Below are 27,983 nucleotides of genomic sequence, written 5' to 3'. Positions count from 1 at the left end.
TTGTAAGAAAGAGGCAGGGGTGAACTTGTAAGAAAGAGGCAGGGGTGACCTTGTAAGAAAGAGGCAGGGGTGAACTTGTAAGAAAGAGGCCGAGTGAGCTTGTAAGAAAGAGGCAGGGGTGAACTTGTAAGAAAGAGGCAGGGTGAACTTGTAATAAAGAGGCAGGGGTGAACTTGTAAAAAAGAGGCAGGGGTGAACTTGTAAGAAAGAGGCAGGGGAGAACTTGTAAGAAAGAGGCAGAGTGAACTTGTAAGAAAGAGGCAGGGTGAACTTGTAAGAAAGAGGCAGGGGTGAACTTGTAAGAAAGAGGCAGGGGTGAACTTGTAAGAAAGAGGCAGGGGTGAACTTGTAAGAAAGAGGCAGGGGTGAACTTGTAAGAAAGAGGCCGAGTGAACTTGTAAGAAAGAGGCAGGGGTGAACTTGTAAGAAAGAGGCAGGGTGAACTTGTAAGAAAGAGGCAGGGGTGAACTTGTAAAAAAGAGGCAGGGGTGAACTTGTAAGAAAGAGGCAGGGGTGAACTTGTAAGAAAGAGGCCGAGTGAACTTGTAAGAAAGAGGCAGGGGTGAACTTGTAAGAAAGAGGCAGAGTGAAATTGTAAGAAAGAGGCAGGGGTGAACTTGGAAGAAAGAGGCAGAGTGAAATTGTAAGAAAGAGGCAGGGGTGAACTTGTAAGAAAGAGGGGGTGAACTTATTAGAAAGAGGCAGGGGTGAACTTGTAAGAAAGAGGGGGTGAACTTATAAGAAAGAGGCAGGGGTGAACTTGTAAGATAAGAGGGGGTGAACTTGTAAGAAAGAGGCAGGGGTGAACTTGTAAGAAAGAGGCAGAGTGAACTTGTAAGAAAGAGGCAGGGTGAACTTGTAAGAAAGAGGCAGGGTGAACTTGTAAGAAAGAGGCAGGGGTGAACTTGTAAGAAAGAGGCAGGGGTGAACTTGTAAGAAAGAGGCAGGGGTGAACTTGTAAGAAAGAGGCCGAGTGAACTTGTAAGAAAGAGGCAGGGGTGAACTTGTAAGAAAGAGGCAGGGTGAACTTGTAAGAAAGAGGCAGGGGTGAACTTGGAAGAAAGAGGCAGAGTGAAATTGTGAGAAAGAGGCAGGGGTGAACTTGGAAGAAAGAGGCAAGGGTGAACTTGTAAGAAAGAGGCAGGGTGAACTTGTAAGAAAGAGGGGGTGAACTTATTAGAAAGAGGCAGGGGTGAACTTGTAAGAAAGAGGGGGTGAACTTATAAGAAAGAGGCAGGGGTGAACTTGTAAGATAAGAGGGGGTGAACTTGTAAGAAAGAGGCAGGGGTGAACTTGTAAGAAAGAGGCAGAGTGAACTTGTAAGAAAGAGGCAGGGTGAACTTGTAAGAAAGAGGCAGGGTGAACTTGTAAGAAAGAGGCAGGGGTGAACTTGTAAGAAAGAGGCAGGGGTGAACTTGTAAGAAAGAGGCAGGGGTGACCTTGTAAGAAAGAGGCAGGGGTGAACTTGTAAGAAAGAGGCCGAGTGAACTTGTAAGAAAGAGGCAGGGGTGAACTTGTAAGAAATAGGCAGGGTGAACTTGTAAGAAAGAGGCAGGGGTGAACTTGTAAAAAAGAGGCAGGGGTGAACTTGTAAGAAAGAGGCAGGGGAGAACTTGTAAGAAAGAGGCCGAGTGAACTTGTAAGAAAGAGGCAGGGGTGAACTTGTAAGAAAGAGGCAGAGTGAAATTGTAAGAAAGAGGCAGGGGTGAACTTGTAAGAAAGAGGGGGTGAACTTATAAGAAAGAGGCAGGGGTGAACCTGGAAGAAAGAGGCAGAGTGAAATTGTAAGAAAGAGGCAGGGGTGAACTTGTAAGAAAGAGGCAGGGGTGAACTTGTAAGAAAGAGGCAGGGGTGAACTTGTAAGAAAGAGGGGGTGAACTTATAAGAAAGAGGCAGGGGTGAACTTGTAAGAGAAGAGGCAGGGTGAACTTGTAAGAAAGAGGCAGGGTGAACTTGTAAGGAAGAGGCAGGGGTGAACTTGTAAGAAAGAGGCAGGGGTGAACTTGTAAGAAAGAGGCAGGGGTGAACTTGTAAGAAAGAGGCAGAGTGAAATTGTAAGAAAGAGGCAGGGGTGAACTTGTAAGAAAAAGGGGGTGAACTTATAAGAAAGAGGCAGGGGTGAACTTGGAAGAAAGAGGCAGAGTGAAATTGTAAGAAAGAAGCAGGGGTGAACTTGTAAGAAAGAGGGGGTGAACTTATAAGAAAGAGGCAGGGGTGAACTTGTAAGAAAGAGGGGGTGAACTTATAAGAAAGAGGCAGGGGTGAACTTGTAAGAAAGAGGCAGGGGAGAACTTGTACGAAAGAGGCCAAGTGAACTTGTAAGAAAGAGGCAGGGGTGAACTTGTAAGAAAGAGGCAGGGTGAACTTGTAAGAAAGAGGCAGGGTGAACTTGTAAGACAGAGGTAGGGGTGAACTCGTAAGAAAGAGGCAGGGTGAACTTGTAAGAAAGAGGCAGGGGTGAACTTGTAAGTAAGAGGCAAAGGTGAACTTGTAAGTAAGAGGCAAAGGTGAACTTGTAAGACAAGAGCGGGGTGAACTTGTAAGAAAGAGTCAGAGGTGAACTTGTAAGTAAGAGGCAAAGGTGAACTTGTAAGAAAGAGGCAGGGGTGAACTTGAAAGGAAGAGGCAGAGGTGAACTTGTAAGAAAGAGGCAGAGGTGAACTCGTAAGACAAGAGGGTTTGAACTTGTAAGAATGAGGCAGGGGTGAACTTGAGGTGAACTTGTAAGAAAGAGGCAGGGATGAACTTGTAAGAAAGAGGCAGGGGTGAACTTGTAAGAAAGAGGCAGGGATGAACTTGTAAGAAAGAGGCAGGGGTGAACATGTAAGAATGAGGCAGGGGTGAACTTGTAAGAAAGAGGCAGGAGTGAACTTGTAAGAAAGAGGCAGGGTGAACTTGTAAGAAAGAGGCAGGGGTGAACTTGTAAGAAAGAGGCGGGGTCAACTTGTAAGAAAGAGGCAGGGATGAACTTGTAAGAAAGAACTTTTGAATTTTGAATTTAAAACCATTCATTTAGCGCGATTATACCCAGCGGTTTCATGGCGCTATAGGAGCTACTACTAGCAACAGCAGCGAGAGGGGCAGGTTAGGCAGCAAAAGCTCTGGAAAAAAGGAAGGTTTTCAGATTCTTCCGGAACTCCAAATAGGAGGTTGCGAATCTGAGTGTCATGGGGAGGGAGTTCCAGAAGACAGGTGCAAGGACCGGAAATTTCGCCCCACCTGCTTTCTTTTTCTTAAAGCGAGGTGTGACCAGGAGTGCCATGTGGGTAGAGCGGAGTTCTGTGCCCGGCAGGTAGGGTTTGATGGCTGAGCATATAAACTCGGGGCCAGTGCCCATCCTAGCCTGGAAGGTGAGGCAACCTAGTTTAAATAAGGCCCGCTCCCTCACAGGTAGCCAGTGCAATGATTTCAGCAGTGGGGTTGCTCGATGGAATTTGGGCAGCCCATGGATCAGGCGGGCAGCCTGATTTTGCACTAGCTGCAATCGGTGTATGGCATAGGCCGGTGCGCCGTTAAAGGCACGAGAGCACCATTGCCATCACAATTATTTTCAGTGCCGGGAGGGAGAAGAAGCGAGATATCTTCCTAATTATCCGGAGGGAAAAAAAGAAAGAGGAAACCACCGAACTGACCTGGGGGTTTACAGATAGTTGGGAATTAAGAAAGATCCCAAGGGTTTTAACTTTAGGAACCGGGAGGGGGGGGGACACCAAGTGAAGGGGGCCAAAACGAGGGGGACCAGGGGCTGCAACCACCTCCTGTCAAGACCAGCTCTGTCTTGTCAGGGTTGAGTTTAAGGTGGTTGCAGTTCATCCAATCTTGGATGAATAACATAACGGTTTGAAAATTCTGAACAGAGGAGGGGGAGTGAGAGAGATTAAAGATAAGCTGGAGGTCATCGGCGTAATTAAACACCGTGACCTCGAGCTGCTGCAATGAAAAAATAAGGGGATAGATGTATAAATTAAACAAAAGAGGGGATAAGGAAGAGCCCTGAGGGACACCGCACTCCACCTTTCGTGAGGAGGCAGTAAAACCAGCGAGATGAACAGCCTGTGCCCTGTCACAGAGGAAGGAATTGAGCCAGGAGAGGGCAGAGCCCTCTATGCCCGCCGCCCTGACACGAGTGAGAAGAATGGAATGATCCACTGTGTCAAAAGCGGCGGACAGGTCCAAGAGAACAAGTGCTTGCGGGAGGTTGATGTCAATACCCTCGCGGAGTCCGTCCATCACTGAGATCACTACCTTCTCTGTGGAGTGTAGAGGTCGGAAGCCCGCCTGGCAAGGGGAGAGGCAATGATTTGCCTCCACATAAGTGCTCAGGGTACTCGTGACGTGGGTTTCTAAGACCTTTCCCAAATAGGGCAAGAGGGAGATGGGGCGGTAATTAGCTGGGGACAAGGGGTCAGCGCCAGTTTTTTTTTAAGATCGGGGATGATGACTGCTGATTTGTGAGAGGAGGGAACCATACCATTGCTTAGTGAGTCGTTGAGAAACGTGAGGGGAGGGGTAGGACAGGCCGAGAAGATCTCTCTTAAAACATGGGCGGGACCAAAATCCAAGGGGGAGCCCGACTTCACCCGTCGAAGCAAAGGGAGGAGTGAGTCCTTGGTCAGCAGAGGAATGCTAGCCAGTTTGGAAGTAGAGGGGGGAGGGGGCGGGTTAACAAAGGTTAGCGAAGGAGGTGGTATATTAATTATTATCTGTGCGACCTTCTCGATGAAAAATTCATTTAGCGAATCGCAGAGATGTTGAGAGGGAGGGACTGTTGTCGTAACTCTATCAGATGCTGCCAATTCATGGACGGTAGCAAAGATCTCTTTGGATTGGGACTCTTCCGCTAAAATCCTTCCTGAGTAGTATTCTGTCTTAGCCTCAAGAATGCCTTTTTTGTAAGTCTGTAAGGCAGAATGGTATGCGGATTTCAGTAAAGGGCTATAGGCTCTCCTCCAAGAAAGAGGCAGGGGTGAACATGTAAGAAAGAGGCAGGGGTGAACTTGTAAGAAAGAGGCAGGAGTGAACTTGTAAGAAAGAAGCAGGGTGAACTTGTAAGAAAGAGGCAGGGGTGAACATGTAAGAAAGAGGCAGGGGTGAACTTGTAAGAAAGAGGCAGGAGTGAACTTGTAAGAAAGAGGCAGGGTGAACTTGTAAGAAAGAGGCAGGGGTGAACTTGTAAGAAAGAGACAGGGTGAACTACTAAGAAAGAGGCAGAGTGAACTTGTAAGAAAGAGGGAGGGTGAACTTGTAAGAAGGAGGCAGGGGTGAACTTGAGGTGAACTTGAAAGAAAGAGGCAGGGATGAACTTGTAAGAAAGAGGCAGGGGTGAACTTGTAAGAAAGAGGCAGGGATGAACTTGTAAGAAAGAGGCAGGGGTGAACATGTAAGAAAGAGGCAGGGGTGAACTTGTAAGAAAGAGGCAGGGGTGAACTTGTAAGAAAGAGGCAGGGATGAACTTGTAAGAAAGAGGCAAGGGTGAACTTGTAAGAAAGAGGCAGGGGTGAACTTGTAAGAAAGAGACAGGGGTGAACATGTAAGAAAGAGGCAGGAGTGAACTTGTAAGAAAGAGGCAGGGTGAACTTGTAAGAAAGAGGCAGGCTAAATTTGTAAGAAAGAGGCAGGGGTGATCTTGTAAGAAAGAGGCAGAGGAGAACTTGTAAGAAAGAGACAGGGTAGAACTTGTAAGAAAGAGACAGGGGTGAACATGTAAGAAAGAGGCAGGAGTCAACTTGTAAGAAAGAGGCAGGGTGAACTTGTAAGAAAGAGGCAGGGAAATTTGTAAGAAAGAGGCAGGGGTGGACTTGTAAGAAAGATGCAAGGATGAACTCGTAAGAAAGAGGCAGGGTGAACTTGTAAGAAAGAGGCAGGGGTGAACTTGTAAGTAAGAGGCAAAGGTAAACTTGTAAGTAAGAGGCAAAGGTGAACTTGTAAGACAAGAGTGGGGTGAACTTGTAAGAAAGAGTCAGAGGTGAACTTGTAAGTAAGAGGCAAAGGTGAACTTGTAAGAAAGAGGCAGGGGTGAACTTGAAAGGAAGAGGCAGAGGTGAACTTGTAAGAAAGAGGCAGAGGTGAACTCGTAAGACAAGAGGGTTTGAACTTGTAAGAAAGAGGCAGGGGTGAACTTGTAAGAAAGAGGCAGGGGTGAACTTGTAAGAAAGAGGCAGGGTGAACTTGGAAGAGAAGAGGGGGTGAACTTGTAAGAGAAGAGAGGGTGAACTTGGAAGAAAGAGGCAGGGGTGAACTTGGAAGAAAGAGGCAGAGGTGAACTTGTAAGGAAGAGGCAGAGTGAACTTGTAAGAAAGAGGCAGAGTGAAATTGTAAGAAAGAGGCAGGGGTGAACTTGTAAGAAAGAGGCGGGGTGAACTTGTAAGAAAGAGGCAGGGTGAACTTGTAAGAAAGAGGGGGTGAACTTATAAGAAAGAGGCAGGGGTGAACTTGTAAGAAAGAGGCAAGGGTGAACTTGTAAGAAAGAGGCAGGGTGAACTTGTAAGAAAGAGGGGGTGAACTTATAAGAAAGAGGCAGGGGTGAACTTGTAAGAAAGAGGGGGTGAACTTATAAGAAAGAGGCAGGGGTGAACTTGTAAGATAAGAGGCAGGGTGAACTTGTAAGAAAGAGGCAGGGGTGAACTTGGAAGAAAGAGGCAGAGTGAAATTGTAAGAAAGGGGCAGGGGTGAACTTGGAAGAAAGAGGCAAGGGTGAACTTGTAAGAAAGAGGCAGGGTGAACTTGTAAGAAAGATGGGGTGAACTTATTAGAAAGAGGCAGGGGTGAACTTGTAAGAAAGAGGGGGTGAACTTATAAGAAAGAGGCAGGGGTGAACTTGTAAGATAAGAGGGGGTGAACTTGTAAGAAAGAGGCAGGGGTGAACTTGTAAGAAAGAGGCAGAGTGAACTTGTAAGAAAGAGGCAGGGTGAACTTGTAAGAAAGAGGCAGGGTGAACTTGTAAGAAAGAGGCAGGGGTGAACTTGTAAGAAAGAGGCAGGGGTGAACTTGTAAGAAAGAGGCCGAGTGAACTTGTAAGAAAGAGGCAGGGGTGAACTTGTAAGAAAGAGGCAGGGTGAACTTGTAAGAAAGAGGCAGGGGTGAACTTGGAAGAAAGAGGCAGAGTGAAATTGTGAGACAGAGGCAGGGGTGAACTTGGAAGAAAGAGGCAAGGGTGAACTTGTAAGAAAGAGGCAGGGTGAACTTGTAAGAAAGAGGGGGTGAACTTATTAGAAAGAGGCAGGGGTGAACTTGTAAGAAAGAGGGGGTGAACTTATAAGAAAGAGGCAGGGGTGAACTTGTAAAATAAGAGGGGGTAAACTTGTAAGAAAGAGGCAGGGGTGAACTTGTAAGAAAGAGGCAGAGTGAACTTGTAAGAAAGAGGCAGGGTGAACTTGTAAGAAAGAGGCAGGGTGAACTTGTAAGAAAGAGGCAGGGGTGAACTTGTAAGAAAGAGGCAGGGGTGAACTTGTAAGAAAGAGGCAGGGGTGAACTTGTAAGAAAGAGGCCGAGTGAACTTGTAAGAAAGAGGCAGGGGTGAACTTGTAAGAAAGAGGCAGGGTGAACTTGTAAGAAAGAGGCAGGGGTGAACTTGTAAAAAAGAGGTAGGGGTGAACTTGTAAGAAAGAGGCAGGGGTGAACTTGTAAGAAAGAGGCCGAGTGAACTTGTAAGAAAGAGGCAGGGGTGAACTTGTAAGAAAGAGGCAGAGTGAAATTGTAAGAAAGAGGCAGAGTGAAATTGTAAGAAAGAGGCAGGGGTGAACTTGGAAGAAAGAGGCAGAGTGAAATTGTAAGAAAGAGGCAGGGGTGAACTTGTAAGAAAGAGGCAGAGTGAACTTGTAAGAAAGAGGCAGGGTGAACTTGTAAGAAAGAGGCAGGGTGAACTTGTAAGAAAGAGGCAGGGGTGAACTTGTAAGAAAGAGGCAGGGGTGAACTTGTAAGAAAGAGGCAGGGTGAACTTGTAAGAAAGAGGCAGGGGTGAACTTGGAAGAAAGAGGCAGAGTGAAATTGTGAGAAAGAGGCAGGGGTGAACTTGTAAGAAAGAGGCAGGGTGAACTTGTAAGAAAGAGGCAGGGGTGAACTTGGAAGAAAGAGGCAGAGTGAAATTGTGAGAAAGAGGCAGGGGTGAACTTGGAAGAAAGAGGCAAGGGTGAACTTGTAAGAAAGAGGCAGGGGTGAACTTGTAAGAAAGAGGCAGGGGTGAACTTGTAAGAAAGAGACAGGGGTGAACATGTAAGAAAGAGGCAGGAGTGAACTTGTAAGAAAGAGGCAGGGTGAACTTGTAAGAAAGAGGCAGGCTAAATTTGTAAGAAAGAGGCAGGGGTGATCTTGTAAGAAAGAGGCAGAGGAGAACTTGTAAGAAAGAGACAGGGTAGAACTTGTAAGAAAGAGACAGGGGTGAACATGTAAGAAAGAGGCAGGAGTCAACTTGTAAGAAAGAGGCAGGGTGAACTTGTAAGAAAGAGGCAGGGAAATTTGTAAGAAAGAGGCAGGGGTGGACTTGTAAGAAAGATGCAAGGATGAACTCGTAAGAAAGAGGCAGGGTGAACTTGTAAGAAAGAGGCAGGGGTGAACTTGTAAGTAAGAGGCAAAGGTGAACTTGTAAGAAAGAGGGGGTGAACTTATTAGAAAGAGGCAGGGGTGAACTTGTAAGAAAGAGGGGGTGAACTTATAAGAAAGAGGCAGGGGTGAACTTGTAAAATAAGAGGGGGTGAACTTGTAAGAAAGAGGCAGGGGTGAACTTGTAAGAAAGAGGCAGAGTGAACTTGTAAGAAAGAGGCAAGGGTGAACTTGTAAGAAAGAGGCAGGGTGAACTTGTAAGAAAGAGGGGGTGAACTTATTAGAAAGAGGCAGGGGTGAACTTGTAAGAAAGAGGGGGTGAACTTATAAGAAAGAGGCAGGGGTGAACTTGTAAAATAAGAGGGGGTGAACTTGTAAGAAAGAGGCAGGGGTGAACTTGTAAGAAAGAGGCAGAGTGAACTTGTAAGAAAGAGGCAGGGTGAACTTGTAAGAAAGAGGCAGGGTGAACTTGTAAGAAAGAGGCAGGGGTGAACTTGTAAGAAAGAGGCAGGGGTGAACTTGTAAGAAAGAGGCAGGGGTGAACTTGTAAGAAAGAGGCAGGGGTGAACTTGTAAGAAAGAGGCCGAGTGAACTTGTAAGAAAGAGGCCGAGTGAACTTGTAAGAAAGAGGCAGGGGTGAACTTGTAAGAAAGAGGCAGGGTGAACTTGTAAGAAAGAGGCAGGGGTGAACTTGTAAAAAAGAGGCAGGGGTGAACTTGTAAGAAAGAGGCAGTGGTGAACTTGTAAGAAAGAGGCCGAGTGAACTTGTAAGAAAAAGGCAGGGGTGAACTTGTAAGAAAGAGGCAGAGTGAAATTGTAAGAAAGAGGCAGGGGTGAACTTGTAAGAAAGAGGCAGGGGTGAACTTGTAAGAAAGAGGCAGGGGTGAACTTGTAAGAAAGAGACAGGGGTGAACATGTAAGAAAGAGGCAGGAGTGAACTTGTAAGAAAGAGGCAGGGTGAACTTGTAAGAAAGAGGCAGGCTAAATTTGTAAGAAAGAGGCAGGGGTGATCTTGTAAGAAAGAGGCAGAGGAGAACTTGTAAGAAAGAGACAGGGTAGAACTTGTAAGAAAGAGACAGGGGTGAACATGTAAGAAAGAGGCAGGAGTCAACTTGTAAGAAAGAGGCAGGGTGAACTTGTAAGAAAGAGGCAGGGAAATTTGTAAGAAAGAGGCAGGGGTGGACTTGTAAGAAAGATGCAAGGATGAACTCGTAAGAAAGAGGCAGGGTGAACTTGTAAGAAAGAGGCAGGGGTGAACTTGTAAGTAAGAGGCAAAGGTGAACTTGTGAATAAGAGGCAAAGGTGAACTTGTAAGACAAGAGTGGGGTGAACTTGTAAGAAAGAGTCAGAGGTGAACTTGTAAGTAAGAGGCAAAGGTGAACTTGTAAGAAAGAGGCAGGGGTGAACTTGAAAGGAAGAGGCAGAGGTGAACTTGTAAGAAAGAGGCAGAGGTGAACTCGTAAGACAAGAGGGTTTGAACTTGTAAGAAAGAGGCAGGGGTGAACTTGTAAGAAAGAGGCAGGGGTGAACTTGTAAGAAAGAGGCAGGGTGAACTTGGAAGAGAAGAGGGGGTGAACTTGTAAGAGAAGAGAGGGTGAACTTGGAAGAAAGAGGCAGGGGTGAACTTGGAAGAAAGAGGCAGAGGTGAACTTGTAAGGAAGAGGCAGAGTGAACTTGTAAGAAAGAGGCAGAGTGAAATTGTAAGAAAGAGGCAGGGGTGAACTTGTAAGAAAGAGGCGGGGTGAACTTGTAAGAAAGAGGCAGGGTGAACTTGTAAGAAAGAGGGAGTGAACTTATAAGAAAGAGGCAGGGGTGAACTTGTAAGAAAGAGGCAAGGGTGAACTTGTAAGAAAGAGGCAGGGTGAACTTGTAAGAAAGAGGGGGTGAACTTATAAGAAAGAGGCAGGGGTGAACTTGTAAGAAAGAGGGGGTGAACTTATAAGAAAGAGGCAGGGTGAACTTGTAAGAAAGAGGCAGGGGTGAACTTGGAAGAAAGAGGCAGAGTGAAATTGTGAGAAAGAGGCAGGGGTGAACTTGTAAGAAAGAGGCAGGGTGAACTTGTAAGAAAGAGGCAGGGGTGAACTTGGAAGAAAGAGGCAGAGTGAAATTGTGAGAAAGAGGCAGGGGTGAACTTGGAAGAAAGAGGCAAGGGTGAACTTGTAAGAAAGAGGCAGGGGTGAACTTGTAAGAAAGAGGCAGGGGTGAACTTGTAAGAAAGAGACAGGGGTGAACATGTAAGAAAGAGGCAGGAGTGAACTTGTAAGAAAGAGGCAGGGTGAACTTGTAAGAAAGAGGCAGGCTAAATTTGTAAGAAAGAGGCAGGGGTGATCTTGTAAGAAAGAGGCAGAGGAGAACTTGTAAGAAAGAGACAGGGTAGAACTTGTAAGAAAGAGACAGGGGTGAACATGTAAGAAAGAGGCAGGAGTCAACTTGTAAGAAAGAGGCAGGGTGAACTTGTAAGAAAGAGGCAGGGAAATTTGTAAGAAAGAGGCAGGGGTGGACTTGTAAGAAAGATGCAAGGATGAACTCGTAAGAAAGAGGCAGGGTGAACTTGTAAGAAAGAGGCAGGGGTGAACTTGTAAGTAAGAGGCAAAGGTGAACTTGTAAGAAAGAGGGGGTGAACTTATTAGAAAGAGGCAGGGGTGAACTTGTAAGAAAGAGGGGGTGAACTTATAAGAAAGAGGCAGGGGTGAACTTGTAAAATAAGAGGGGGTGAACTTGTAAGAAAGAGGCAGGGGTGAACTTGTAAGAAAGAGGCAGAGTGAACTTGTAAGAAAGAGGCAAGGGTGAACTTGTAAGAAAGAGGCAGGGTGAACTTGTAAGAAAGAGGGGGTGAACTTATTAGAAAGAGGCAGGGGTGAACTTGTAAGAAAGAGGGGGTGAACTTATAAGAAAGAGGCAGGGGTGAACTTGTAAAATAAGAGGGGGTGAACTTGTAAGAAAGAGGCAGGGGTGAACTTGTAAGAAAGAGGCAGAGTGAACTTGTAAGAAAGAGGCAGGGTGAACTTGTAAGAAAGAGGCAGGGTGAACTTGTAAGAAAGAGGCAGGGGTGAACTTGTAAGAAAGAGGCAGGGGTGAACTTGTAAGAAAGAGGCAGGGGTGAACTTGTAAGAAAGAGGCAGGGGTGAACTTGTAAGAAAGAGGCCGAGTGAACTTGTAAGAAAGAGGCCGAGTGAACTTGTAAGAAAGAGGCAGGGGTGAACTTGTAAGAAAGAGGCAGGGTGAACTTGTAAGAAAGAGGCAGGGGTGAACTTGTAAAAAAGAGGCAGGGGTGAACTTGTAAGAAAGAGGCAGTGGTGAACTTGTAAGAAAGAGGCCGAGTGAACTTGTAAGAAAAAGGCAGGGGTGAACTTGTAAGAAAGAGGCAGAGTGAAATTGTAAGAAAGAGGCAGGGGTGAACTTGTAAGAAAGAGGCAGGGGTGAACTTGTAAGAAAGAGGCAGGGGTGAACTTGTAAGAAAGAGACAGGGGTGAACATGTAAGAAAGAGGCAGGAGTGAACTTGTAAGAAAGAGGCAGGGTGAACTTGTAAGAAAGAGGCAGGCTAAATTTGTAAGAAAGAGGCAGGGGTGATCTTGTAAGAAAGAGGCAGAGGAGAACTTGTAAGAAAGAGACAGGGTAGAACTTGTAAGAAAGAGACAGGGGTGAACATGTAAGAAAGAGGCAGGAGTCAACTTGTAAGAAAGAGGCAGGGTGAACTTGTAAGAAAGAGGCAGGGAAATTTGTAAGAAAGAGGCAGGGGTGGACTTGTAAGAAAGATGCAAGGATGAACTCGTAAGAAAGAGGCAGGGTGAACTTGTAAGAAAGAGGCAGGGGTGAACTTGTAAGTAAGAGGCAAAGGTGAACTTGTGAATAAGAGGCAAAGGTGAACTTGTAAGACAAGAGTGGGGTGAACTTGTAAGAAAGAGTCAGAGGTGAACTTGTAAGTAAGAGGCAAAGGTGAACTTGTAAGAAAGAGGCAGGGGTGAACTTGAAAGGAAGAGGCAGAGGTGAACTTGTAAGAAAGAGGCAGAGGTGAACTCGTAAGACAAGAGGGTTTGAACTTGTAAGAAAGAGGCAGGGGTGAACTTGTAAGAAAGAGGCAGGGGTGAACTTGTAAGAAAGAGGCAGGGTGAACTTGGAAGAGAAGAGGGGGTGAACTTGTAAGAGAAGAGAGGGTGAACTTGGAAGAAAGAGGCAGGGGTGAACTTGGAAGAAAGAGGCAGAGGTGAACTTGTAAGGAAGAGGCAGAGTGAACTTGTAAGAAAGAGGCAGAGTGAAATTGTAAGAAAGAGGCAGGGGTGAACTTGTAAGAAAGAGGCGGGGTGAACTTGTAAGAAAGAGGCAGGGTGAACTTGTAAGAAAGAGGGAGTGAACTTATAAGAAAGAGGCAGGGGTGAACTTGTAAGAAAGAGGCAAGGGTGAACTTGTAAGAAAGAGGCAGGGTGAACTTGTAAGAAAGAGGGGGTGAACTTATAAGAAAGAGGCAGGGGTGAACTTGTAAGAAAGAGGGGGTGAACTTATAAGAAAGAGGCAGGGGTGAACTTGTAAGATAAGAGGCAGGGTGAACTTGTAAGAAAGAGGCAGGGGTGAACTTGGAAGAAAGAGGCAGAGTGAAATTGTAAGAAAGGGGCAGGGGTGAACTTGGAAGAAAGAGGCAAGGGTGAACTTGTAAGAAAGAGGCAGGGTGAACTTGTAAGAAAGATGGGGTGAACTTATTAGAAAGAGGCAGGGGTGAACTTGTAAGAAAGAGGGGGTGAACTTATAAGAAAGAGGCAGGGGTGAACTTGTAAGATAAGAGGGGGTGAACTTGTAAGAAAGAGGCAGGGGTGAACTTGTAAGAAAGAGGCAGAGTGAACTTGTAAGAAAGAGGCAGGGTGAACTTGTAAGAAAGAGGCAGGGTGAACTTGTAAGAAAGAGGCAGGGGTGAACTTGTAAGAAAGAGGCAGGGGTGAACTTGTAAGAAAGAGGCAGGGGTGAACTTGTAAGAAAGAGGCCGAGTGAACTTGTAAGAAAGAGGCAGGGGTGAACTTGTAAGAATGAGGCAGGGTGAACTTGTAAGAAAGAGGCAGGGGTGAACTTGGAAGAAAGAGGCAGAGTGAAATTGTGAGAAAGAGGCAGGGGTGAACTTGGAAGAAAGAGGCAAGGGTGAACTTGTAAGAAAGAGGCAGGGTGAACTTGTAAGAAAGAGGGGGTGAACTTATTAGAAAGAGGCAGGGGTGAACTTGTAAGAAAGAGGGGGTGAACTTATAAGAAAGAGGCAGGGGTGAACTTGTAAAATAAGAGGGGGTGAACTTGTAAGAAAGAGGCAGGGGTGAACTTGTAAGAAAGAGGCAGAGTGAACTTGTAAGAAAGAGGCAGGGTGAACTTGTAAGAAAGAGGCAGGGTGAACTTGTAAGAAAGAGGCAGGGGTGAACTTGTAAGAAAGAGGCAGGGGTGAACTTGTAAGAAAGAGGCAGGGGTGAACTTGTAAGAAAGAGGCAGGGGTGAACTTGTAAGAAAGAGGCCGAGTGAACTTGTAAGAAAGAGGCAGGGGTGAACTTGTAAGAAAGAGGCAGGGTGAACTTGTAAGAAAGAGGCAGGGGTGAACTTGTAAAAAAGAGGCAGGGGTGAACTTGTAAGAAAGAGGCAGTGGTGAACTTGTAAGAAAGAGGCCGAGTGAACTTGTAAGAAAAAGGCAGGGGTGAACTTGTAAGAAAGAGGCAGAGTGAAATTGTAAGAAAGAGGCAGGGGTGAACTTGGAAGAAAGAGGCAGAGTGAAATTGTAAGAAAGAGGCAGGGGTGAACTTGTAAGAAAGAGGGGGTGAACTTATTAGAAAGAGGCAGGGGTGAACTTGTAAGAAAGAGGGGGTGAACTTATAAGAAAGAGGCAGGGGTGAACTTGTAAGATAAGAGGGGTGAACTTGTAACTAAGAGGCAGGGGTGAACTTGTAAGAAAGAGGCAGAGTGAACTTGTAAGAAAGAGGCAGGGTGAACTTGTAAGAAAGAGGCAGGGTGAACTTGTAAGAAAGAGGCAGGGGTGAACTTGTAAGAAAGAGGCAGGGGTGAACTTGTAAGAAAGAGGCAGGGTGAACTTGTAAGAAAGAGGCAGGGGTGAACTTGGAAGAAAGAGGCAGAGTGAAATTGTGAGAAAGAGGCAGGGGTGAACTTGGAAGAAAGAGGCAAGGGTGAACTTGTAAGAAAGAGGCAGGGTGAACTTGTAAGAAAGAGGGGGTGAACTTATTAGAAAGAGGCAGGGGTGAACTTGTAAGAAAGAGGGGGTGAACTTATAAGAAAGAGGCAGGGGTGAACTTGTAAGATAAGAGGGGGTGAACTTGTAAGAAAGAGGCAGGGGTGAACTTGTAAGAAAGAGGCAGAGTGAACTTGTAAGAAAGAGGCAGGGTGAACTTGTAAGAAAGAGGCAGGGGTGAACTTGTAAGAAAGAGGCAGGGGTGAACTTGTAAGAAAGAGGCAGGGGTGAACTTGTAAGAAAGAGGCAGGGGTGAACTTGTAAGAAAGAGGCCGAGTGAACTTGTAAGAAAGAGGCAGGGGTGAACTTGTAAGAAAGAGGCAGGGTGAACTTGTAAGAAAGACGCAGGGGTGAACTTGTAAAAAAGAGGCAGGGGTGAACTTGTAAGAAAGAGGCAGGGGTGAACTTGTAAGAAAGAGGCCGAGTGAACTTGTAAGAAAGAGGCAGGGGTGAACTTGTAAGAAAGAGGCAGAGTGAAATTGTAAGAAAGAGGCAGGGGTGAACTTGTAAGAAAGAGGGGGTGAACTTATAAGAAAGAGGCAGGGGTGAACCTGGAAGAAAGAGGCAGAGTGAAATTGTAAGAAAGAGGCAGGGGTGAACTTGTAAGAAAGAGGCAGGGGTGAACGTGTAAGAAAGAGGCAGGGGTGAACTTGTAAGAAAGAGGGGGTGAACTTATAAGAAAGAGGCAGGGGTGAACTTCTAAGAGAAGAGGCAGGGTGAACTTGTAAGAAAGAGGCAGGGTGAACTTGTAAGGAAGAGGCAGGGGTGAACTTGTAAGAAAGAGGCAGGGGTGAACTTGTAAGAAAGAGGCAGGGGTGAACTTGTAAGAAAGAGGCAGAGTGAAATTGTAAGAAAGAGGCAGGGGTGAACTTGTAAGAAAAAGGGGGTGAACTTATAAGAAAGAGGCAGGGGTGAACTTGGAAGAAAGAGGCAGAGTGAAATTGTAAGAAAGAAGCAGGGGTGAACTTGTAAGAAAGAGGGGGTGAACTTATAAGAAAGAGGCAGGGGTGAACTTGTAAGAAAGAGGGGGTGAACTTATAAGAAAGAGGCAGGGGTGAACTTGTAAGAAAGAGGCAGGGGAGAACTTGTACGAAAGAGGCCAAGTGAACTTGTAAGAAAGAGGCAGGGGTGAACTTGTAAGAAAGAGGCAGGGTGAACTTGTAAGAAAGAGGCAGGGTGAACTTGTAAGACAGAGGTAGGGGTGAACTCTTAAGAAAGAGGCAGGGTGAACTTGTAAGAAAGAGGCAGGGGTGAACTTGTAAGTAAGAGGCAAAGGTGAACTTGTAAGTAAGAGGCAAAGGTGAACTTGTAAGACAAGAGCGGGGTGAACTTGTAAGAAAGAGTCAGAGGTGAACTTGTAAGTAAGAGGCAAAGGTGAACTTGTAAGAAAGAGGCAGGGGTGAACTTGAAAGGAAGAGGCAGAGGTGAACTTGTAAGAAAGAGGCAGAGGTGAACTCGTAAGACAAGAGGGTTTGAACTTGTAAGAATGAGGCAGGGGTGAACTTGAGGTGAACTTGTAAGAAAGAGGCAGGGATGAACTTGTAAGAAAGAGGCAGGGGTGAACTTGTAAGAAAGAGGCAGGGTGAACTTGTAAGAAAGAGGCAGGGGTGAACTTGTAAGAAAGAGGCGGGGTCAACTTGTAAGAAAGAGGCAGGGATGAACTTGTAAGAAAGAGTTTTTGAATTTTGAATTTAAAAGCATTCATTTAGCGCGATTATACCCAGCGGTTTCATGGCGCTATAGGAGCTACTACTAGCAACAGCAGCGAAAGGGGCAGGTTAGGCAGCAAAAGCTCTGGAAAAAAGGAAGGTTTTCAGATTCTTCCGGAACTCCAAATAGGAGGTTGCGGATCTGAGTGTCATGGGGAGGGAGTTCCAGAAGACAGGTCCAAGGACCGGAAATTTCGCCCCACCTGCTTTCTTTTTCTTAAAGCGAGGTGTGACCAGGAGTGCCATGTGGGTAGAGCGGAGTTCTCTGCCCGGCAGGTAGGGTTTGATGGCTGAGCATATAAACTCGGGGCCAGTGCCCATCCTAGCCTGGAAGGTGAGGCAACCTAGTTTAAATAAGGCCCGCTCCCTCACAGGTAGCCAGTGCAATGATTTCAGCAGTGGGGTTGCTCGATGGAATTTGGGCAGCCCATGGATCAGGCGGGCAGCCTGATTTTGCACTAGCTGCAATCGGTGTATGGCATAGGCCGGTGCGCCGTTATAGATTATGTTCCCATAATCAAGGCGCGAGAGCACCATTGCCATCACAATTATTTTCAGTGCCGGGAGGGAGAAGAAGCGAGATATCTTCCTAATTATCCGGAGGGAAAAAAAGCAAGAGGAAACCACCGAACTGACCTGGGGGTTTACAGATAGTTGGGAATTAAGAAAGATCCCAAGGGTTTTAACTTTAGGAACCGGGAGGGGGGGGACACCAAGTGAAGGGGGCCAAAACGAGGGGGACCAGGGGCTGCAACCACCTCCTGTCAAGACCAGCTCTGTCTTGTCAGGGTTGAGTTTAAGGTGGTTGCAGTTCATCCAATCTTGGATGAATAACATAACGGTTTGAAAATTCTGAACAGAGGAGGGGGAGTGAGAGAGATTAAAGATAAGCTGGAGGTCATCAGCGTAATTAAACACCGTGACCTCGAGCTGCTGCAATGAAAAAATAAGGGGATAGATGTATAAATTAAACAAAAGAGGGGGTAAGGAAGAGCCCTGAGGGGCACCGCACTCCACCTTTCGTGAGGAGGCAGTAAAACCAGCGAGATGAACAGCCTGTGCCCTGTCACAGAGGAAGGAATTGAGCCAGGAGAGGGCAGAGCCCTCTATGCCCGCCGCCCTGACACGAGTGAGAAGAATGGAATGATCCACCGTGTCAAAAGCGGCGGACAGGTCCAAGAGAACAAATGCTTGCGGGAGGTTGATGTCAATACCCTCGCGGAGTCCGTCCATCACTGAGATCACAACCTTCTCTGTGGAGTGTAGAGGTCGGAAGCCCGCCTGGCAAGGGGAGAGGCAATGATTTGCCTCCACATAAGTGCTCAGGGTACTCGTGACGTGGGTTTCTAAGACCTTTCCCAAATAGGGCAAGAGGGAGATGGGGCGGTAATTAGCTGGGGACAAGGGGTCAGCGCCAGTTTTTTTTTAAGATCGGGATGATGACTGCTGATTTGTGAGAGGAGGGAACCATACCATTGCTTAGTGAGTCGTTGAGAAACGTGAGGGGAGGGGTAGGACAGGCCGAGAAGATCTCTCTTAAAACATGGGCGGGACCAAAATCCAAGGGGGAGCCCGACTTCACCCGTCGAAGCAAAGGGAGGAGTGAGTCCTTGGTCAGCAGAGGAATGCTAGCCAGTTTGGAAGTAGAGGGGGGAGGGGGCGGGTTAACAAAGGTTAGCGAAGGAGGTGGTATATTAATTTTTATCTGTGCGATCTTCTCGATGAAAAATTCATTTAGCGAATCGCAGAGATGTTGAGAGGGAGGGACTGTTGTCGTAACTCTATCAGATGCTGCCAATTCATGGACGGTAGCAAAGATCTCTTTGGATTGGGACTCTTCAGCTAAAATCCTTCCTGAGTAGTATTCTGTCTTAGCCTCAAGAATGCCTTTTTTGTAAGTCTGTAAGGCAGAATGGTATGCGGATTTCAGTAAAGGGCTATAGGCTCTCCTCCAAGAAAGAGGCAGGGGTGAACATGTAAGAAAGAGGCAGGGGTGAACTTGTAAGAAAGAGGCAGGAGTGAACTTGTAAGAAAGAGGCAGGGTGAACTTGTAAGAAAGCGGCAGGGGTGAACATGTAAGAAAGAGGCAGGGGTGAACTTGTAAGAAAGAGGCAGGAGTGAACTTGTAAGAAAGAGGCAGGGTGAACTTGTAAGAAAGAGGCAGGGGTGAACTTGTAAGAAAGAGACAGGGTGAACTACTAAGAAAGAGGCAGAGTGAACTTGTAAGAAAGAGGGAGGGTGAACTTGTAAGAAGGAGGCAGGGGTGAACTTGAGGTGAACTTGAAAGAAAGAGGCAGGGATGAACTTGTAAGAAAGAGGCAGGGGTGAACTTGTAACAAAGAGGCAGGGATGAACTTGTAAGAAAGAGGCAGGGGTGAACATGTAAGAAAGAGGCAGGGGTGAACTTGTAAGAAAGAGGCAGGGGTGAACTTGTAAGAAAGAGGCAGGGATGAACTTGTAAGAAAGAGGCAAGGGTGAACTTGTAAGAAAGAGGCAGGGGTGAACTTGTAAGAAAGAGGCAGGGGTGAACTTGTAAGAAAGAGACAGGGGTGAACATGTAAGAAAGAGGCAGGAGTGAACTTGTAAGAAAGAGGCAGGGTGAACTTGTAAGAAAGAGGCAGGCTAAATTTGTAAGAAAGAGGCAGGGTGATCTTGTAAGAAAGAGGCAGAGGAGAACTTGTAAGAAAGAGACAGGGTAGAACTTGTAAGAAAGAGACAGGGGTGAACATGTAAGAAAGAGGCAGGAGTCAACTTGTAAGAAAGAGGCAGGGTGAACTTGTAAGAAAGAGGCAGGGAAATTTGTAAGAAAGAGGCAGGGGTGGACTTGTAAGAAAGATGCAAGGATGAACTCGTAAGAAAGAGGCAGGGTGAACTTGTAAGAAAGAGGCAGGGTGAACTTGTAAGGAAGAGGCAGGGGTGAACTTGTAAGAAAGAGGCAGGGGTGAACTTGTAAGAAAGAGGCAGGGGTGAACTTGTAAGAAAGAGGCAGAGTGAAATTGTAAGAAAGAGGCAGGGGTGAACTTGTAAGAAAAAGGGGGTGAACTTATAAGAAAGAGGCAGGGGTGAACTTAGAAGAAAGAGGCAGAGTGAAATTGTAAGAAAGAAGCAGGGGTGAACTTGTAAGAAAGAGGGGGTGAACTTATAAGAAAGAGGCAGGGGTGAACTTGTAAGAAAGAGGGGGTGAACTTATAAGAAAGAGGCAGGGGTGAACTTGTAAGAAAGAGGCAGGTGAGAACTTGTACGAAAGAGGCCAAGTGAACTTGTAAGAAAGAGGCAGGGGTGAACTTGTAAGAAAGAGGCAGGGTGAACTTGTAAGAAAGAGGCAGGGTGAACTTGTAAGACAGAGGTAGGGGTGAACTCGTAAGAAAGAGGCAGGGTGAACTTGTAAGAAAGAGGCAGGGGTGAACTTGTAAGTAAGAGGCAAAGGTGAACTTGTAAGTAAGAGGCAAAGGTGAACTTGTAAGACAAGAGCGGGGTGAACTTGTAAGAAAGAGTCAGAGGTGAACTTGTAAGTAAGAGGCAAAGGTGAACTTGTAAGAAAGAGGCAGGGGTGAACTTGAAAGGAAGAGGCAGAGGTGAACTTGTAAGAAAGAGGCAGAGGTGAACTCGTAAGAGAAGAGGGTTTGAACTTGTAAGAATGAGGCAGGGGTGAACTTGAGGTGAACTTGTAAGAAAGAGGCAGGGATGAACTTGTAAGAAAGAGGCAGGGGTGAACTTGTAAGAAAGAGGCAGGGATGAACTTGTAAGAAAGAGGCAGGGGTGAACATGTAAGAATGAGGCAGAGGTGAACTTGTAAGAAAGAGGCAGGAGTGAACTTGTAAGAAAGAGGCAGGGTGAATTTGTAAGAAAGAGGCAGGGGTGAACTTGTAAGAAAGAGGCGGGGTAAACTTGTAAGAAAGAGGCAGGGATGAACTTGTAAGAAAGAGTTTTTGAATTTTGAATTTAAAAGCATTCATTTAGCGCGATTATACCCAGCGGTTTCATGGCGCTATAGGAGCTACTACTAGCAACAGCAGCGAGAGGGGCAGGTTAGGCAGCAAAAGCTCTGGAAAAAAGGAAGGTTTTCAGATTCTTCCGGAACTCCAAATAGGAGGTTGCGGATCTGAGTGTCATGGAGAGGGAGTTCCAGAAGACAGGTGCAAGGACCGGAAATTTCGCCCCACCTGCTTTCTTTTTCTTAAAGCGAGGTGTGACCAGGAGTGCCATGTGGGTAGAGCGGAGTTCTCTGCCCGGCAGGTAGGGTTTGATGGCTGAGCATATAAACTCGGGGCCAGTGCCCATCCTAGCCTGGAAGGTGAGGCAACCTAGTTTAAATAAGGCCCGCTCCCTCACAGGTAGCCAGTGCAATGATTTCAGCAGTGGGGTTGCTCGATGGAATTTGGGCAGCCCATGGATCAGGCGGGCAGCCTGATTTTGCACTTGCTGCAATCGGTGTATGGCATAGGCCGGTGCGCCGTTATAGATTATGTTCCCATAATCAAGGCGCGAGAGCACCATTGCCATCACAATTATTTTCAGTGCCGGGAGGGAGAAGAAGCGAGATATCTTCCTAATTATCCGGAGGGAAAAAAAGCAAGAGGAAACCACCGAACTGACCTGGGGGTTTACAGATAGTTGGGAATTAAGAAAGATCCCAAGGGTTTTAACTTTAGGAACCGGGAGGGGGGGACACCAAGTGAAGGGGGCCAAAACGAGGGGGACCAGGGGCTGCAACCACCTCCTGTCAAGACCAGCTCTGTCTTGTCAGGGTTGAGTTTAAGGTGGTTGCAGTTCATCCAATCTTGGATGAATAACATAACGGTTTGAAAATTCTGAACAGAGGAGGGGGAGTGAGAGAGATTAAAGATAAGCTGGAGGTCATCGGCGTAATTAAACACCGTGACCTCGAGCTGCTGCAATGAAAAAATAAGGGGATAGATGTATAAATTAAACAAAAGAGGGGATAAGGAAGAGCCCTGAGGGGCACCGCACTCCACCTTTCGTGAGGAGGCAGTAAAACCAGCGAGATGAACAGCCTGTGCCCTGTCACAGAGGAAGGAATTGAGCCAGGAGAGGGCAGAGCCCTCTATGCCCGCCGCCCTGACACGAGTGAGAAGAATGGAATGATCCACCGTGTCAAAAGCGGCGGACAGGTCCAAGAGAACAAGTGCTTGCGGGAGGTTGATGTCAATACCCTCGCGGAGTCCGTCCATCACTGAGATCACTACCTTCTCTGTGGAGTGTAGAGGTCGGAAGCCCGCCTGGCAAGGGGAGAGGCAATGATTTGCCTCCACATAAGTGCTCAGGGTACTCGTGACGTGGGTTTCTAAGACCTTTCCCAAATAGGGCAAGAGGGAGATGGGGCGGTAATTAGCTGGGGACAAGGGGTCAGCGCCAGTTTTTTTTTAAGATCGGGATGATGACTGCTGATTTGTGAGAGGAGGGAACCATACCATTGCTTAGTGAGTCGTTGAGAAACGTGAGGGGAGGGGTAGGACAGGCCGAGAAGATCTCTCTTAAAACATGGGCGGGACCAAAATCCAAGGGGGAGCCCGACTTCACCCGTCGAAGCAAAGGGAGGAGTGAGTCCTTGGTCAGCAGAGGAATGCTAGCCAGTTTGGAAGTAGAGGGGGGAGGGGGTGGGTTAACAAAGGTTAGCGAAGGAGGTGGTATATTAATTTTTATCTGTGCGACCTTCTCGATGAAAAATTCATTTAGCGAATCGCAGAGATGTTGAGAGGGAGGGACTGTTGTCGTAACTCTATCAGATGCTGCCAATTCATGGACGGTAGCAAAGATCTCTTTGGATTGGGACTCTTCCGCTAAAATCCTTCCTGAGTAGTATTCTGTCTTAGCCTCAAGAATGCCTTTTTTGTAAGTCTGTAAGGCAGAATGGTATGCGGATTTCAGTAAAGGGCTATAGGCTCTCCTCCAAGAAAGAGGCAGGGGTGAACATGTAAGAAAGAGGCAGGGGTGAACTTGTAAGAAAGAGGCAGGAGTGAACTTGTAAGAAAGAGGCAGGGTGAACTTGTAAGAAAGAGGCAGGGGTGAACATGTAAGAAAGAGGCAGGGGTGAACTTGTAAGAAAGAGGCAGGAGTGAACTTGTAAGAAAGAGGCAGGGTGAACTTGTAAGAAAGAGGCAGGGGTGAACTTGTAAGAAAGAGACAGGGTGAACTACTAAGAAAGAGGCAGAGTGAACTTGTGAGAAAGAGGGAGGGTGAACTTGTAAGAAGGAGGCAGGGGTGAACTTGAGGTGAACTTGAAAGAAAGAGGCAGGGATGAACTTGTAAGAAAGAGGCAGGGGTGAACTTGTAACAAAGAGGCAGGGATGAACTTGTAAGAAAGAGGCAGGGGTGAACATGTAAGAAAGAGGCAGGGGTGAACTTGTAAGAAAGAGGCAGGGGTGAACTTGTAAGAAAGAGGCAAGGGTGAACTTGTAAGAAAGAGGCAGGGGTGAACTTGTAAGAAAGAGACAGGGGTGAACTTGTAAGAAAGAGACAGGGGTGAACATGTAAGAAAGAGGCAGGAGTGAACTTGTAAGAAAGAGGCAGGGTGAACTTGTAAGAAAGAGGCAGGCTAAATTTGTAAGAAAGAGGCAGGGGTGTTCTTGTAAGAAAGAGGCAGAGGAGAACTTGTAAGAAAGAGACAGGGTAGAACTTGTAAGAAAGAGACAGGGGTGAACATGTAAGAAAGAGGCAGGAGTCAACTTGTAAGAAAGAGGCAGGGTGAACTTGTAAGAAAGAGGCAGGGAAATTTGTAAGAAAGAGGCAGGGGTGGACTTGTAAGAAAGATGCAAGGATGAACTCGTAAGAAAGAGGCAGGGTGAACTTGTAAGAAAGAGGCAGGGGTGAACTTGTAAGTAAGAGGCAAAGGTGAACTTGTAAGTAAGAGGCAAAGGTGAACTTGTAAGACAAGAGTGGGGTGAACTTGTAAGAAAGAGTCAGAGGTGAACTTGTAAGTAAGAGGCAAAGGTGAACTTGTAAGAAAGAGGCAGGGGTGAACTTGAAAGGAAGAGGCAGAGGTGAACTTGTAAGAAAGAGGCAGAGGTGAACTCGTAAGACAAGAGGGTTTGAACTTGTAAGAAAGAGGCGGGGGTGAACTTGTAAGAAAGAGGCAGGGGTGAACTTGTAAGAAAGAGGCAGGGGTGAACTTGTAAGAAAGAGGCAGGGATGAACTTGTAAGAAAGAGGCTAGGGTGAACTTGTAAGAAAGAGGCAGGGGTGAACTTGTAAGAAAGAGACAGGGGTGAACATGTAAGAAAGAGGCAGGAGTGAACTTGTAAGAAAGAGGCAGGGTGAACTTGTAAGAAAGAGGCAGGCTAAATTTGTAAGAAAGGGGCAGGGGTGAACTTGTGAGAAAGAGGTGGAGGAGAACTTGTAAGAAAGAGACAGGGTAGAACTTGTAAGAAAGAGACAGGGGTGAACATGTAAGAAAGAGGCAGGAGTGAACTTGTCAGAAAGAGGCAGGGTGAACTTGTAAGAAAGAGGCAGGGACATTTGTAAGAAAGAGGCAGGGGTGAACTTGTAAGAAAGATGCAATGATGAACTCATAAGAAAGAGGCAGGGTGAACTTGTAAGAAAGAGGCAGGGGTGAACTTGTAAGTAAGAGGCAAAGGTGAACTTGTAAGTAAGAGGCAAAGGTGAACTTGTAAGACAAGAGTGGGGTGAACTTGTAAGAAAGAGTCAGAGGTGAACTTGTAAGTAAGAGGCAAAGGTGAACTTGTAAGAAAGAGGCAGGGGTGAACTTGAAAGGAAGAGGCAGAGGTGAACTTGTAAGAAAGAGGCAGAGGTGAACTCGTAAGACAAGAGGGTTTGAACTTGTAGGAATGAGGCAGGGGTGAACTTGAGGTGAACTTGTAAGAAAGAGGCAGGGATGAACTTGTAAAAAAGAGGCAGGGGTGAACTTGTAAGAAAGAAGCAGGGATGAACTTGTAAGAAAGAGGCAGGGGTGAACATGTAAGAATGAGGCAGGGGTGAACTTGTAAGAAAGAGGCAGGGGTGAACTTGTAAGAAAGAGGCAGGGATGAACGTGTAAGAAAGAGGCAGGGGTGAACATGTAAGAAAGAGGCAGGGGTAAACTTGTAAGAAAGAGGCAGGAATGAACTTGTAAAAAAGAGGCAGGGTGAACTTGTAAGAAAGAGGCAGGGGTGAACATGTAAGAAAGAGACAGGGTGAACAAGTAAGAAAGAGTCAGAGTGAACCTGTAAGAAAGAGGGAGGGTGAACGTGTAAGAAGGAGGCAGGGGTGAACTTGAGGTGAACTTATAAGAAAGAGGCAGGGATGAACTTGTAAGAAAGAGGCAGGGGTGAACTTGTAAGAAAGAGGCAGGGATGAACTTGTAAAAAAAAAAGCAGGTGTTAACATGTAAGAAAGAGGCAGGGGTGAACTTGTAAGAAAGAGGCAGAAGTGAACTTGTAAGAAAGAGGCAGGGTGAACTTGTAAGAAAGAGGCAGGGGTGAACTTGTAAGAAAGAGGCAGGGGTGAACATGTAAGAAAGAGGCAGGGGTGAACATGTAAGAAAGAGGCAGGAGTGAACTTGTAAGAAAGAGGAAGGGGTGAACTTGTAAGAAAAAGGCAGGGGTGAACTTGTAAGAAAGAGGCAGGGGTGAACTTGTAAGAAAGAGGCAGGGGTGAACTTGTAAGAAAGAGGCAGGGATGAACTTGTAAGAAAGAGGCAAGGGTGAACTTGTAAGAAAGAGGCAGGGGTGAACTTGTAAGAAAGAGACAGGGGTGAACATGTAAGAAAGAGGCAGGAGTGAACTTGTAAGAAAGAGGCAGGGTGAACTTGTAAGAAAGAGGCAGGCTAAATTTGTAAGAAAGAGGCAGGGGTGAACTTGTAAGAAAGAGGCAGAGGAGAACTTGTAAGAAAGAGACAGGGTAGAACTTGTAAGAAAGAGACAGGGGTGAACATGTAAGAAAGAGGCAGGGGTAAATTTGTAAGAAAGAGGCAGGGATGAACTTGTAAGAAAGAGGCAGGGGTGAACATGTAAGAAAGAGGCAGGGGTGAACTTGTAAGAAAGAGGCAGGGGTGAACTTGTAAGAAAGAGGCAGGGGTGAACTTGTAAGAAAGAGGCAAGGGTGAACTTGTAAGAAAGAGGCAGGGGTGAACTTGTAAGAAAGAGACAGGGGTGAACTTGTAAGAAAGAGACAGGGGTGAACATGTGAGACAGAGGCAGGAGTGAACTTGTAAGAAAGAGGCAGGGTGAACTTGTAAGAAAGAGGCAGGCTAAATTTGTAAGAAAGAGGCAGGGGTGAACTTGTAAGAAAGAGGCAGAGGAGAACTTGTAAGAAAGAGACAGGGTAGAACTTGTAAGAAAGAGACAGGGGTGAACATGTAAGAAAGAGGCAGGAGTGAACTTGTAAGAAAGAGGCAGGGTGAACTTGTAAGAAAGAGGCAGGGAAATTTGTAAGAAAGAGGCAGGGGTGAACTTGTAAGAAAGATGCAAGGATGAACTCGTAAGAAAGAGGCAGGGTGAACTTGTAAGAAAGAGGCAGGGGCGAACTTGTAAGTAAGAGGCAAAGGTGAACTTGTAAGCAAGAGGCAATGGTGAACTTGTAAGACAAGAGTGGGATGAACTTGTAAGAAAGAGTCAGGGGTGAACTTGTAAGTAAGAGGCAAAGGTGAACTTGTAAGAAAGGGGCAGGGGTGAACTTGAAAGGAAGAGGCAGAGGTGAACTTGTAAGAAAGAGGCAGAGGTGAACTCGTAAGACAAGAGGGTTTGAACTTGTAAGAAAGAGGCAGGGGTGAACTTGTAAGAAAGAGGCAGGGGTGAACATGTAAGAAAGAGGCAGGGGTGAACTTGTAAGAAAGAGGCAGGGATGAACTTGTAAGAAAGAGGCAAGGGTGAACTTGTAAGAAAGAGGCAGGGGTGAACTTGTAAGAAAGAGACAGGGGTGAACATGTAAGAAAGAGGCAGGAGTGAACTTGTAAGAAAGAGGCAGGGTGAACTTGTAAGAAAGAGGCAGGCTAAATTTGTAAGAAAGAGGCAGGGGTGAACTTGTAAGAAAGAGGCGGAGGAGAACTTGTAAGAAAGAGACAGGGTAGAACTTGTAAGAAAGAGACAGGGGTGAACATGTAAGAAAGAGGCAGGAGTGAACTTGTCAGAAAGAGGCAGGGTGAACTTGTAAGAAAGAGGCAGGGAAATTTGTAAGAAAGAGGCAGGGGTGAACTTGTAAGAAAGATGCAAGGATGAACTCGTAAGAAAGAGGCAGGGTGAACTTGTAAGAAAGAGGCAGGGGTGAACTTGTAATTAAGAGGCAAAGGTGAACTTGTAAGTAAGAGGCAAAGGTGAACTTGTAAGACAAGAGTGGGGTGAACTTGTAAGAAAGAGACAGAGGTGAACTTGTAAGTAAGAGTCAAATGTGAACTTGTAAGAAAGAGGCAGGGGTGAACTTGAAAGGAAGAGGCAGAGGTGAACTTGTAAGAAAGAGGCAGAGGTGAACTCGTAAGACAAGAGGGTTTGAACTTGTGAGAATGAGGCAGGGGTGAACTTGAGGTGAACTTGTAAGAAAGAGGCAGGGATGAACTTGTAAAAAAGAGGCAGGGGTGAACTTGTAAGAAAGAGGCAGGGATGAACTTGTAAGAATGAGGCAGGGGTGAACATGTAAGAATGAGGCAGGGGTGAACTTGTAAGAAAGAGGTAGGGGTGAACTTGTAAGAAAGAGGCGGGGTCAACTTGTAAGAAAGAGGCAGGGATGAACTTGTAAGAAGGAGGCAGGGGTGAACATGTAAGAAAGAGGCAGGGGTGAACTTGTAAGAAAGAGGCAGGGGTGAACTTGTAAGAAAGAGGCAGGGTGAACTTGTAAGAAAGAGTCAGGGGTGAACTTGTAAGCAAGAGACGGGGTGAACTAGTAAGAAAGAGGCAGAGTGAACTTGTAAGAAAGAGGGAGGGTGAACTTGTAAGAAGGAGGCAGGGGTGAACTTGTAAGAAAGAGGCAGGGATGAACTTGTAAGAAAGAGGCAGGGGTGAACTTGTAAGAAAGAGGCAGGGATGAACTTGTAAAAAAGAGGCAGGGGTGAACATGTAAGAAAGAGGCAGGGGTGAACTTGTAAGAAAGAGGCAGGAGTGAACTTGTAAGAAAGAGGCAGGGTGAACTTGTAAGAATGAAGCAGGGGTGAACTTGAGGTGAACTTGTAAGAAAGAGGCAGGGATGAACTTGTAAGAAAGAGGCAGGGGTGAACTTGTAAGAAAGAGGCAGGGATGAACTTGTAAGAAAGAGGCAGGGTTGAACTTGTAAGAAAGAGGCAGGGATGATCATGTAAGAAAGAGGCAGGGGTGAACATGTAAGACAGAGGCAGGGGTGAACTTATAAGAAAGAGGCAGGAGTTTACTTGTAAGAAAGAGGCAGGGGTGAACCTGTAAGAAAGAGGCAGGGGTGAACTTGTAAGGAAGAGGCAGGGGTGAACTTGTAAGAAAGAGGCAGGGGTTAACTTGTAAGAAAGAGGCAGGGATGAACTTGTAAGAAAGAGGCAAGGGTGAACTTGTAAGAAAGAGGCAGGGGTGAACTTGTAAGAAAGAGACAGGGGTGAACATGTAAGAAAGAGGCAGGAG

This window comes from Lissotriton helveticus, chromosome 9 (assembly GCF_964261635.1).
Source record: "Lissotriton helveticus chromosome 9, aLisHel1.1, whole genome shotgun sequence".
In the NCBI taxonomy this organism is placed as follows: Eukaryota; Metazoa; Chordata; class Amphibia; order Caudata; family Salamandridae; genus Lissotriton; species Lissotriton helveticus.
This window is presented reverse-complemented; position numbering follows the sequence as displayed.